A 14,255-nucleotide genomic window follows, 5' to 3' on the forward strand; every position below is an offset into this window, starting at 1 on the left:
AAAACACATTTTTTTGTCAAAATTATTCAACATAGTTCCTTTCAAGAGCGATATAACGATTATAACGACCTTCCAATTTTTTGATACCATTTTGGTAGTACTCCTTCGTTTTTGCCTCAAAATAGGTCTCAGTCTCGGCGATCACCTCTTCATTGCAGCCAATTTTTTCCCTGCGAGAACAAGAAAAAGTCGCTGGGGGCCAGATCTGGAGAATACGGTGGGTGGGGAAGCAATTCGAAGCCCATTTCATGATTGTTTGCCATTGTTCTCAATGACTTGTGGCACGGTGCGTTGTCTTGGTGGAACAACACTTTTTTCTTCTTCATATGGGGCCAATTTGCCGCGATTTCGAACTTCAAACGCTCCAATAACGCCATATAATAGTCACTGTTGATGGTTTTTCCCTTCTCAAGATAATCGATAAAAATTATTCCATGCGCATCCCAAAAAACAGAGGCCATTACTTTGCCAGCTGACTTTTGAGTCTTTCCACGCTTCGGAGACGGTTCACCGGTCGCTGTCCACTCAGCCGACTGTCGATTGGACTCAGGAGTGTAGTGATGGAGCCATGTTTCATCCATTGTCACATATCGACGGAAAAACTTGGGTGTATTACGAGTTAACAGCTGCAAACACCGCTCAGAATCATCAACACGTTGTTGTTTTTGGTCAAATGTGAGCTCGGGCGGCACCCATTTTGCAAAGAGCTTCCGCATATCCAAATATTGATGAATTATATGACCAACACGTTCCTTTGATATCTTTAAGGCCTCTGCTATCTCGATCAACTTCATTTTACGGCCATTCAAAATCATTTTGTGGATTTTTTTGATGTTTTCGTCGGTAACCACCTCTTTCGAGCGTCCACTGCGTTCACCGTCCTCCGTGCTCATTTCACCACGCTTGAATTTTGCATACCTGGGACAGAATCTGGAAACTCATTTTCAAGCCAAGTTTTTGCTTCCACCGTATTTTTCCCTTCAGAAAACAGTATTTTATCAAAACACGAAATTCCTTTTATTCCATTTTGTTCACAATAACAAAAGTTGCTTCACAAAAGACGCTCTATCTCACAAACTAATTGACTTACAGACGTCAAATTTTGACACGAATCATTTGAAGGTGGGTACTACATAAAAATAATATGCATTTAATACTAGCGACGCCATCTATGTGTCAGACCGGGGACTTATCAGCCAACCAGTTAAATCTATCAAATATAACCTGATAAATATTGTACGTAGTTTTCGAAGCTTCTCTGTATTTTCCAGTTTAATTTATTCACGCAGCGGTGTAGTGCCCCCATATTGTCGTTGTTTGCTAACACATTAATGTTGTTAATTGTTTTTTATTAGCAAATACATCAACAAACAAATATATTTTTAATTGTTCCATAAAAAAATGTAACAACAAAAAATAAAGCAAAAATAAAATTAAACTGGAATTCTCCACTTGTGTGATGTGTGTGAATGCACCGGAGTAGCGTCTACTCGAAACGGGCTTTTGTGCTTTAATTTCTAAATGTAAAATATTTTTGTAGTGTGAAAAATCTGGTTGTGTTCCTAGTCCCCGGGAGGGGAGGCTTTCCATTTATTTAGTACATCAGTATGTCTGTCAGTCTGTCAATTCACAATGTGTTCGTTTGTCATAACTTCATTTTTTAATGGCAATGTCTGAAGAGATTCCAAGAATCATAACTATACCGAAAAATAAGGTCAATTTAGTCAAGTTCTTTTTTGTCCACAAATGTAGGTATTCAGAATCGTTAGTCCATAATGGGCTTATTATCCACTTACCGGATTTAAGATAGCATCCACTGGGGTATTTTGTTGCTGCATTGCTAAAGCTTCCAGACTTTCAGTGGCACCATTTGATGAGTTGCTGTTGCAGCTTTTTGACCGCTGTTGTAAAGATGATTGAATTAAGAGGATCCAGATTTGAGTTTTTTTTTTTTTTAATTAATTTAAACTTAAATTCCAAATATTTCGCTCGGTTATAGAACCTTGCGCTCACTTCTATGGCTCTAGACAACTCACCTGTATTAACTCTGGCAATCGATCTCTTGCCATTTTTTACTGAGTTCATGCGGGAGGTAGTATGGTTTGTTTGTATATTTGAAATCGGAAGGCGTCGACGTTGACGTTGACGCAGCCTCAAGAAATCGTAGTCCCCCAATAATATAACTTCCAGACCAAATAAATTGTTTTGTTTGTATTTTTCTTTTGTTTATTTTTGCTGGTTTGTTGTTTTTGTTGTTGTTATTTTGTTTTATTCGAATATTTTAAAAAAATGTATTGAATTATTTTGGTTTTTAATTTTGACTAATAAAGGTATAATTTTTTTGTGTATTTTTTCTATTCTTCTTTCCACAGGTTGCTTAATTACATACTGCCTTTTTTTTTTGGTATTATTTTTGCCTTGCTGTTTGGTAATTTCTGACTTTTATCAGCTGAATTGGAATGGCTAGAAAAAAAAATTGATAAGAATTTGCTTTGGTATTCGCAGAGCGTTTGTTTTACTAGAATTGCTTCTGCTTTTGCTGCTGCAGATATGGTATCAAATACTCTCGTACTTCGTGTAAATCACAACGGCTTTAGATAATTGAGTTTGTGGTTATTCCATATGGAACATCTATATGTCTGTCCGACTGACTGTCTCTCTTAATTACGTGCAATTTCGAGGACGAAGACTGCTGCTACTACGATGTCAGAACTATGGATGTGTCATCGGTACTGTTTAGCTGCCCACTTAGATACTGAGAAAAGCCCCCATCATACTATCTATTAGGAATGGCAATCGGATTAAAAAAAAGTCGACAATTTTGGAGAGATTATTTTTTGAAAATTTCGGGAAAATCGACTTTAAAATTTTCCAAAGTTTGAAATCAATCAAATTTCGAACTTAACAAATATCGAATTAGCGACATTTTCAAAATATGGAAAAATTGACTACCGATGTCCACTTAGGATGACATTCGAAAACGATACCAAACTCTATGTTCCCCGTTGGTTTCGATTTATTTCTTGATGTTATTTTAAAGTAGAGACTGTAATCTAAATAAGCAATAAATATTATCCATTTTTACACACAAAGAAAATTTCATTAAAAGTCAGCCAACGAAAAATTTTCATTGATATAACGAAACATTTTCATTAATACAATGAAAATATTCATTACTAGTACGAAAAGTTATGTTGATTGGCAGAAAATTCGTTTTATTAACGAAAAAATTCATTTTATTAACGAATTTGTTTCATTGGCTGACTTTTAACGTTAATATAACGAAACTTTTTCTATTAGTGTATAAACTTCTTTAACAATAAACGAAAAATACGAAATTTTGAAACCATTTTTCTACTGTGTGTATTTAATAAATGGACGTTTATACAAAAACTATAGCTGATATTTTTCTTGTTCTTTTTTGTTTTTTTTTCTCACACTTCGAAAAATATTATAGGCCAAATAGCCCTTATTTTCGTAAGGCCGTTTTGTAACAATTCAAGAATTATGTTTTCAAAACAAACTCATGTAGCTCTTGAAGTAATTGAGGTAGGTCCTCAAAATTAAATATTTTGTTCTACATGCTGTTAGAACAAGTAAAAAAACAGAAGAAAAACTTAAGTTTTTAACATTAGGTTTATTTCGGTAGTGAAAGGGTTAAATGCATTGGAAGCAAGTAAGTAAAGTCTAAAGTCGGGCGGGGACGACTATATTATACCCTTCACCCCTATATAGGCCAAAATATGTGTTACCATCTCAACTACTTCACATTTGCTGGAAGCTATATAAAGGAAATAATTTTTTTACTTCTACAAAATCTCTAGAATTAAAATTTAAATCGGCTAACGCTATCCAGTTAATTGGAGGAAACTTCCATTGAAAATGGGTCTAAAATGTGTAACAGTCTACCATATTTCCCCAACTCTGGTGTACGTATATATGGGAGCTATATATAATCTGAACCGATTTTGACTAAATTTGACATGTATAGTTAGAATAATAATTCTGCAATCTATGCGAAATTTCACGTAAATGGGAGTATACACACAAAAAAAAATTTTTCTGATTCAATCACCAAATTAATTGATCCAATTAATTTTTTAATTGAAATGTCTTCAATCACGAAAATGATAGTATCAATCACAGTTTTAATTGGGCATAGAAAAAATTCTTGATTAAAAAATTAATTGATTTTTTCAGCAAATTTCAATTAATTTTTTAATTGATTCAATTAAAAATTTAATTAATGTTGATTGCAAAACTCAATTAATTTATTAATTAAAAAAGGTAACTATTTTTAATTACTTTCTGAATTGGCTTAGAGTTTTTATTTGGATTAACAAATGATTGTTTGAAATACATTTTTAATTAGTCTTCCGAATTAGATTAAAAAGTTAATTGTATCAATTAATTTTTTAATTACAAATTTTAAAATTTTCAATCATTGACTTAATTAACTTAATCTTTCTATCATGATTAAAAAGTTAATTGTATCAATTAATTTATTAATTGAAAAAATTTTCAACTTCAATTAACTTTTTAATTGGAAATATTTTGGTGATATTTTTTTCTGTGTAACGTTGGCCCCCTGGTCATATGAGTGCAAATCGGACGGAAGATATATACGGGAGCCATATCTAAACCTGAACCGATTTCAACCAAATTTGGCCCAATTACCGATACTACTAAACGTACTCCTTGTGCGAAATTTGAAGCAAATCACGGCAAAACCCTGGATTTTGAGGCCATATAAGTTCAAATCGGAAGAAAGATATATATGGGAGCTATATCTAAATCTGAATCGATTTTCACCATATTTGGCACATACAATAGTATCGTTAAAAGTACCGCTTGTGCAAACTTTGAAGGAAGTCAGGGCAAAACTCTAGCTTTTGAGACCATATAAGTCCAAATCGGACGAAAGATATATATGTAAGCTATATCTAAATCTGAACCGATTTTAACAAAATTTGACACACTTAACGACACGAAGCAATTTCAATTAAAAATTAATTGGTTCAAATAATTTCGTGATTGAAACCAATTAATCGGTTTACTGCAGCACATCTTTAGATATACCAAAAACAAATTTCAACTTTGGAAAATTTTGTAAAAAAATCTTTTCGACATTTCTTTTTATTCGAAAATTAAACAACTTACACTGAAAATAGTTCCTTCACAATTTATAACATTAATAATATTTAATAGCCGATTAGACGAATATAAAACAATCCATAAAAATCGATACTGGCCAACATTAAAAATCGATGAGTGGATGCTAACTACATAAAAATTCAATTAGTCGAGATGATTCGATTTTAGCTGATTTCTGATTCAATCACGAAATTAATTGAACCAATTAATTTTTTAATTGAAATGTCTTAAATTACAGAAATGATAGTATCAGTTAAAAAATTAATTGATCCAATTAAAAAATTGATTGATGCTATTAATTTTTGTTTCAATTAAAAATATTTGTTAAATCAATTCAATTTTTAATTGAATATTTTTTAAAACTCAATTAAGACTTTAATTAGAAAATTTTTCATTAAATTTTTTTCTGTGTATCTAAAAACTAGTTAGGTTACAAAAAAGTCGATTATTGGAATTGTTGATTTTCGATTTTTGTATCCCTACTATCTTATTCTAACTACCATAGACGTCATAAGTTCACTTCTGTAAGTGTGATGTCTCTGATTCTTTCAATGAATGTGGAACGTTTAAATTTACACTGTTTAACACCGCGAAGTAGTCGACTGTTTGTGATCTGTCTTCCCCATGTCTGTCCTAAGTAAAAGAGGTATGCAACCTTCATGCAGTTCTATTTATGGTAGATATTCTAAAACTTGTGTATGGATTTCTCATTTTATTGACGTACGTTTTGTTGAGAACATTTTCGCCCTTTTAAAACAGATAAAGAAATACAGTAGACTATCATTAAGACGTTCAGGTTAAATTGTACTCATGCTCATGGTTTTTATTCATGAAGAGATTTATTGTAGAGCCGATAACAAATAGTTATGCACGAAAGCCCATACGAAAAAAAAACTTTTAAAGACTCATTCTTATCATGGATGCAAAAGTTGGTACAATTGTACTAATTAAGGTACATTCAACATGCAGAAAGTACTGTGGTAATACAATGACCAATTTGAAACGTTCATTGCTTAAGAACTCACAGCGAAAGGAAATTGTAACCATTATACGGAATATTAACCAAACAAATATTATGGGCAAGGTCCGAGTGAGTTATATCAATATAAGTTTACACCTACACTCAAAAAAAGTTTACTTGGATTCAGGACATATCTGTCTTTAAATCTAGGATCAATAGAATTAAAATTCTGATACAGATTTATAGATATACATAGAAAAATGTTCACAAAAATTTTTCCAATTAAAGTCTTATTTGAGCTGTAATAAATATTCAATTAAAAAAAATCAACAAAGTTTTAAATTGAAACAAAACTCAATCATAACAAGTAAGGAAAGACTAAAGTCGGGCGCGGCCGACTATATTATACCCTGCACCACTTTGTAGATCTAAATTTTCGATACCCTATCACATCCGTCAAATGTATTGGGGGCTATATATAAAGGTTTGTCCCAAATACATACATTTAAATATCACTCGATCTGGGCAGAATTTGATAGACTTCTACAAAATCTATAGACTCAAAATTCAAGTCGTCTAATGCACTAGGGTGGAACACAATGATAGTAAAAAACTATGGGAAACATTTAAATCTGAAGCAATTTTAAGGAAACTCCGCAAAAGTTTATTTATGATTTATCGCTCGATATTTATGTATTAGAAATTTAGGGAAATTAGAGTCATTTTTAAAACTGTTCGACTAAGCAGTGGCGATTTAACAAGGAAAATGTTGGTATTTTGACCATTTTTGTCGAAATCAGAAAAACATATATATGGGAGCTATATCTAAATCTGAACCGATTTCACTCAAATTTGGCACACATGACTATACTACTAATTGTACCCCTAGTGCAAAATTTCAATCAAATTGGGCCAAAACTCTGGCTTCTGGGGCCATATAAGTCCATATCGGGCGAAAAATATATATGGAAGCTATATCTAAATCTGAACCGATATCAATCAAATTTGGCACACATGACTATACTACCAATTGTACTCCTTGTGCAAAATTTCAAGTTAATCGGGATAAAACTCAGGCTTCTGGGTCCATATAAGTGCATATCGGGCGAAAGATATATATGGTAGCTATATCTAAATCTGAATCGATTTCAACCAAATTTGGCACGCATAGCTACAATGCTAAGTCTACTCCCGATATGTACTTAGGACTATATTAGTACATATCGGTCGAAAGATATATATGGGAGCTATATCTAAATCTGAACCGATTTCAATCAAATTTTGCACACTTGACTATACTACTAATTGTATTCCTAGTGCAAAATGTCAACCAAATTCGGCCAAAAATCTGGCTTCTGGGGCCATATAAGTCCATATCGGGTGAAAGATATATATGGGAGCTATATCTAAATCTGAACCGATTTCAGTCAAATTTTGCACACTTGACTTTACGACTAAGTGTTATGTTTGTACAAAATTTCAAGCAAATCGGTATAAAACTCTGGCTGCTGGGTCCATATTAGTGCATATCGGGCGAAAGATATATGGGAGCTATATCTAAATCTGAACCGATTTTTTCCAAAATCAATAGGGTTCTATTCTGGACCAAAGTAGGAACATGTGCCAAATTTGAAGGCGATTGGACTTAAATTGCGACCTAGACTTTGATCACAAAAATGTGTTCACAGACAGACGGACGGACGGACGGACAGACGGACATGGTTATATCGACTCAGGGACCCACCCTGAGCATTATTGCCAAAGACACCATGTGTCTATCTCGCCTCCTTCTGGGTGTTACAAACATATGCACTAACTTATAATACCCTGTTCCACAGTGTGGCGCAGGGTATAAAAATGAATAGTAATTAATTAATTTTTTAATTGACTTTCAATTAATTTTTTCATTGACTTTCAATTAATTTTTTAATTGATACTGTCATTTCTGTGATTGAAGACATTTCAATTAAAAAATTAATTGGAACAATTAAGTTCGTGATTGAATAAGAATTTTTTTTTTATAAAGGTATTCACGGAACAGACGTCCGTTTAAAAATCAAAGTTATAACAGATATTTAAAAGCAAAAAATGTTTTTTTACTTCTAAAAAAAAACAAAAACATTAAACCAAAGACGCACAATCCTCAAAAGTCTTAGCCTATATTTGAAGATTTTTTATCTTCTATCTAAATATTCAATATATGTTTTTTAATTAAAATCGAGTTCTTTAAATTAAAAAAGTTCTTGTTTACTGTAAGGAAATTTTCCTTACTCCAAAGATCTGAGTCCTAAATTTAATGGAACAAAATTTGAAGCAAAAATTATAAATCTTTTTTGGTTGAAATCTTCACGAGAATTACTAAAGTTGGTACAATTTGAATCCAAAAGTACCCTTTTTGGCCCTTTTTGGTACAATTGAAACATTTTATTTTACATCCTCAATTTTTATGCAAGTCTACCAGAAGAGGTCCCTTAAATTTAAATCGCCCTTAAACTCGATGATTTTTTATAAAAAGGAAAAAGCTTTTACTTTGTACAATGAATACTCTATACATTCAGTGGGTGATTGAAATAGTAAGAGTGAGTGTGTATTTTTGCATGGACATGATATTTATCGTGAGCCTGGCTCCATGGGTTCATTCCAATTTTCGATCGAGCACCAAAAAAATTTTCAGCGATGGTTTATCTATTCTCAGTAATATTTGTGCATAAAAGCCTCGGTACACTGAAAAACATATTTACGTGATATTAAAGATTACGCAACCTAAATTTTAGGATACGTAATTTAAAAAAATATTAAGGAAGAATTTATATAAAATAATGAAATTTAAATTAAATTAAAGGTTAAAAATTTGTCCATTAAATTTATAATACACATTTTGTAAATTTGCGTCACTCAGTTAAAGTCGCATGTCCTTGAACTAAAGCAAATTCTCCTTAAAGTAAAGAAACACATTTTTGATTTAAAAAAATCGTCCTTAAGTTAACTGAAATAATGAATCTTTTGATTTAAGATAAAAACGCTTCAAAAATATAGGCTAAAACTTATTTTGAGGATTTAGGGTCTTTGGTTTAAAGTTTTTTTTTGGAATTAAGAAAATATTTTGTACTGTGAAGTATCCGTTATAATTTGGATTTTTAAACAGGCATTTGTTTGTAAGTTACACGCCAATAAAAAAAATTTAATTCATTTATATATATCTGTGGTCACAACCCTTAACAGCCTAACTCGAGTTAGGACACAATTGAGTTATTAGCACCATCATATTCAGCGTATCTAAATGTATTTGCTCTAAATTTTTCATGTTTGTATCTCTTCTAGGAATCTGTAGCAAAGTTTTCCAAAAAACACCTTCTCCTGATTTTCAGTGAAGATTCAAACCTTTAAACTCCTGTACTGAAAATATTGAAAAACAGACTTAGGCTGTTATGGGTTGTAACCACAGATATATACACACGCAAAGAAAAAAAAAAACGTTTGGAAAACGTGTACCGAAAACGTTTTTCTTTTGTTAGAGTTTTTTGAATTGCTTCGAAAATTTTAAACTTTTATCACCAAAAAAATAGTTTGTTACAAAATTTTTATTTTTTCAATAAAAAAAGTTATTTTTGAAACAACAACACAGTCCATTTCGTTTATATCAAACACTGTTCTTTTCTGACTTTAGGTCTTTAATAAGACACATTTTACAGTTCAAAATTTAATATACTACAATGTAATGTTGAACATTTTTTCGGAATCTTCCGAACATATCTAGAATATATGTAAAAAAACAAAAAAAAACTTTGGTCGAATCAGGGATCGAACCCACGACCCTTGGCATGCAAGTCGGACGTAGCAACCACTGCTCCACCGTGCCAAACTAAATGTTTGTTTCTGTTAAATAAACTTTGTTTATTCGGTTCGTGGGCGCTGCAAGCTATGCTATATAAATAGCACTTATATGGATATTTGTCTATTGATGACCATAACAGGTACATAGCTCAGTGGTTAGTGTGTTGGCTTACAAAGTGCATGGTCCGCGGTTCCATTCTCCGTCCAGGCGAAAGGTAAAAAATGTTAAAAATTTATAAAATCGTATAATTTCTTCTACATTGTTGGTATTACATGATAAGGTGTTAAGAACTAAAAAACCTCGTGGATGTGAGAAAGATGTGAGGGAAAATGCAATTAGCAAGAAAACAATGTTTTATTAGTTTGTCTTTATGAAATTGTTTTTACATCCTGGAAAAGAATAAACGTTTATCACAAAAAGTATATACTTTTCTTCCAAATACACTTCCTTACAGCGAAAAGCAAATGAGAAACGAACTTTGTTTGTCTAAAATTTCGTTTGGGAGGAAAGAATTATTTTTTTGCGTGCACTTAACTTCAGTTAAAAAATATAAAAAAAAAAACATAAAAACAAAATAAGGAAACAAAATTATACGTTGCGAGATTAAATTTTCTGTACTCCAGCGAGTATAATGGCATGGAATGGGTTAATAGACCGCGAAAAGAGAATGAAAATTCCCTAAATGAGATATGTATGCTAATATTAATTTTATTGATCCTAGCTTTAAACGAGATAGGTCGCCAAAAATGTATTTATTTTAAAGAAGCCGCATGTTTGGCTCGCGATCAATACCCAAATCCTTAAGGGAAGGTCTAAATCTTTGGATCAAATTAAACTTTTTTGAATGTAGGTGGTTTCACCCGTATTGTGAAACGCTATTTGAACTCAGCTATAAAAAAGTGGAATTTGTACGTAGAATTTGGAAGAACTTATTGATTAGAATAAAGTTTACCACCTACCACTATACCTAAAGAGAAAAAAATATCACCAAAATATTTCCAATTAAAAAGTTAGCTGAAGTTAAAATATTTTTCAATTAATAAATTAATTGATATTATTAACTTTTTAATTAGCATAGAAATATTAAGTTAATTAAGTCAATGATAGAAACTTTTAAAATTATTAATTAAATAATTAATTGATACAATTAACTTTTTAATTAAATTTGGAAGACTAAGTCAGTTAAAAAAAGGGATGAACATTTTTTAAATTTTTAATTAAAAATGTATTCCAAACAATCAATTTTTAATCCAAATAAAAACTCTAAGCCAAATCAGAAAGTAATTGAAAATAGTTACATTTTTTAATTAATAAATTAATTGAGTTTTGCAATCATTATCAGTTAAATTTTTAATTGAATCAATTAAAAAATTAATTGAAATTTGCTAATTAAATCAATTAATTTTTTAATCAAGAATTTTTTCTATGCCCAATTAAAACTGTGATTAATACTATCATTTTCGTGATTGAAGACATTTCAATTAAAAAATTAATTGGATCAACTAATTTCGTGATTGAAAATTTTTTTGTGTATATCCTTACTCGACCTATTTGTTTGTTCTTGACCCCGAATTTGAAGAAATTTTATTCGTGCACACTCAAGAGCATATTTTGTTTTTTACTCACGTTCACGCATAATATCTTATCTACGATTCAATCACGAAATTAATTGTTCCAATTAGTTTTTTTTTACTGAAAGTGATTTAACCACGAAAACAATAGTATCAATCACAAAATTAATTAGAAATTAAAAATATATTTCATTAAAAAATTAATTGATTTCTTCGGCACATTCAATTATTTTTTTTAAATTGATTCTCTGAAATTATGTTTTGCATTTTAGTGCCCATCAATAGGGAAAATATTTATAGCGTATTTAATAGATACATAAATCGAAACTATGTGGGGAGTTAGAGTTTGGTATCGTTTTTGAATGTGCTCTGTAGTAGAGGTGTGCACGTGACACGAAATTGTCGTGACTCACGAACATTTTCGTGATTCGTGCGTGAGTCGTGAGTCACGCTCATGACAACAGCGTGAGTGTGCGTGAGCGTGATTAACAAACCAAAATGTCGTGCGTGAGCGTGAGTCACGAAAATAATATCTTCGTGAGTGTGCGTGAGTAAAGAATTACACTCACGAAAATATTCCTGCTCTCCAACATAAAACGCTTAAGAGTTAAATTCAATTAAAATTTTAGTGACACCTGGGATGTTAAGAGTTTAATAGCAATCTCGATTTTAATAATGCTCATGTTTTCAGACACTTCGGTAAGGTAAATTAATCATAAAATTATTCGTGAGTCACGATATTTTTCGTGAGTCACGATATTTTTCGTGAGTCACGGTATTTTTCATGAGTCACGACGTTTTCGTGCGTGAGTGTGCGTGAGTACAAATTTTCTTTTCGTGAGTGTGCGTGAGCGTGAGTCCTACAAAAAAATATCGTGCGTGAGTGTGCGTGAGTATGATTTTTCAGTCGTGAGTGTGCGTGAGCGTGAGTAAACTATTACTCACGTGCACACCTCTACTCTGTAGTGGGCATTGGTTGTCAAAGGGTTAATTGTTAGTCAGTTAGTTTTTTAATCGATTACCTTTCCAATTCAATAAACTTTTTAATTGCGAAATAAACATAATTTCAATAAGGTTTGTCTTTGGATGCATATGTTACGAATACCGGGGTTCGGCTAAAAGTAATTTTCTCCAAGTGGAACTCTTATACATCCTTAGGGAGTGAAACTTCGGTCTTCTTATAAAGTTTTCCGCCATTTACATATTGGTCGTTTTAAAAATCTTCCTAATGAATCATATTCTGTAAATGGAGTGCCCACTGTATTCAAATATTGATTTATTATGAACACTTTTCGTTTGTTTTTTTTATTTTCATTCACTTTCTTTCCACGTTGACTTCGCTGATTACAACTAAACGAATATTTAGTCAGACAATCATTCCGCAAGAGATTAGTGTCCATACACATTCACTTTCCGCAATATTTCGACTTCGACCCCACAATGACACTCTCCCGCCAAGGCAGTCTTCTTTTTTTTGTCTAATATCCCAAGTCACTTAGGTATCTAAAAATTCACCACGAATAGTTCGAGTATCTGTGAACTTTAATCACTCTACTCGAGAAACTAAGCAGTACCAGTGTATGTTGCGAGTCGTCCTCGTAGATATTTTCGCGACCAATTTCTTTATTGGATTCGCTCGCTTAGGTTCTGATTGTCTACAGTTTTGTATTCATACTAAACTTAGGCTTCGGTCTTTCTTCAATCGCTCATACTTTGCAAGCAGAGATAGATTGAGGTGAGAGTGTTAAAATTAACGAACGTTTTTGTTTGAGGCGATTAGCTTTTCTGTTTTCTTTAGTATAAGATTGCGATTTGGCAAATTCTACTGGGATTGATAAGCGTTACGACCGCTGAGACTCACGTTCTCACCTTAACGATTGTGACTATTCTCGATGTATGGGCAAAGGAAAAAAGCTTTGGAAAATATGCCGACGATTCCGCTGTCATCTCTGGTGTTACTGAGAAGTTCTCAACTTAATTGGACTGGAATTAAAGTGAATTGAACTGGAAGTGTTTGTTGTTATTTGTTGTATTTTACTCTGATGTAAACAAAGTGGATCGTTTAATATGCCAATGGGGCAACAGATATGCCTCCATGAATGCACTATTCTCTGGTACTGGTCTGGAAATCATCGGCATATGATAGAATCTCAACGCGGTCAGGAGAGAGTTAAATAGAGGATAGGTAGAAGTTAAACAGTGCTGGAGATATCACCCCACCTTGGGGAACTCCCTATTTCACTTATATGCTTGTATTAAAAAATTTGAGTTCCAAACATATAATTTGAGTTTCCTAACATATGAAAAACAGTCTTTTCCGTCCGTGTGTTTAGCCGGCTATCAATGTAAAACCTTTTTTCGGAGGGTTCAAGTGTGGTTTTTGTTGGGTTTAATAAACTGCCTGAATTTATTCTGATAATTGGTTGATAGGTTTGCTGCAAGTAGAGGATGCTGATGAGGAATGTGGTAATTCCGAAACGTGCGTCCGTCCAACCATCTTGTAGTCTATAGGGCTTTGTCCAAATAAATTTGACAAACATTCTTTTCCTCTGTTGGTTAAGCTACACTTGTAGTTTAGTCAATGTATGGTTTTAAGCTGCAATAAAAAACAACAACAAAATTTTATTTCTATAGCAAATTTTCTCAAAATTTTATTTTTATAGCAATTTTTGTCAAAATTTTATTTCTATAGAAAATTTTGTCAAAATTTTATTTCTATAGAAAATTGTGTCAA

The 14,255-nt window shown here is 32.1% G+C and overlaps 2 long non-coding RNA genes across 4 annotated transcripts; one reads left to right on the plus strand and one right to left on the minus strand.

The window, feature by feature from the left end:
* Positions 1–1,793: 1,793 nt before the first annotated feature.
* On the minus strand, positions 1,794–13,187 carry LOC142242468 (uncharacterized). Of its 3 annotated transcripts, none has more exons than XR_012724114.1 (4): positions 13,096–13,187; positions 2,520–2,780; positions 2,037–2,463; positions 1,794–1,901 (listed from the first exon to the last, which is right to left on the minus strand). It is a non-coding gene; the product is annotated as an uncharacterized LOC142242468 (long non-coding RNA). The 3 variants fall into 3 exon arrangements; XR_012724115.1 differs by lacking the exon at positions 13,096–13,187 and adding an exon at positions 12,544–13,089 and having other exon boundaries at positions 2,520–2,755; XR_012724113.1 differs by lacking the exon at positions 13,096–13,187 and adding an exon at positions 12,544–13,089.
* On the plus strand, positions 13,152–13,531 carry LOC142242470 (uncharacterized). Its single transcript, XR_012724116.1, has 2 exons — positions 13,152–13,256; positions 13,320–13,531. It is a non-coding gene; the product is annotated as an uncharacterized LOC142242470 (long non-coding RNA).
* Positions 13,532–14,255: the final 724 nt, after the last annotated feature.

Source organism: Haematobia irritans, unplaced genomic scaffold, assembly GCF_050003625.1.
Source record: "Haematobia irritans isolate KBUSLIRL unplaced genomic scaffold, ASM5000362v1 scaffold_160, whole genome shotgun sequence".
NCBI lineage: Eukaryota > Metazoa > Arthropoda > Insecta > Diptera > Muscidae > Haematobia > Haematobia irritans.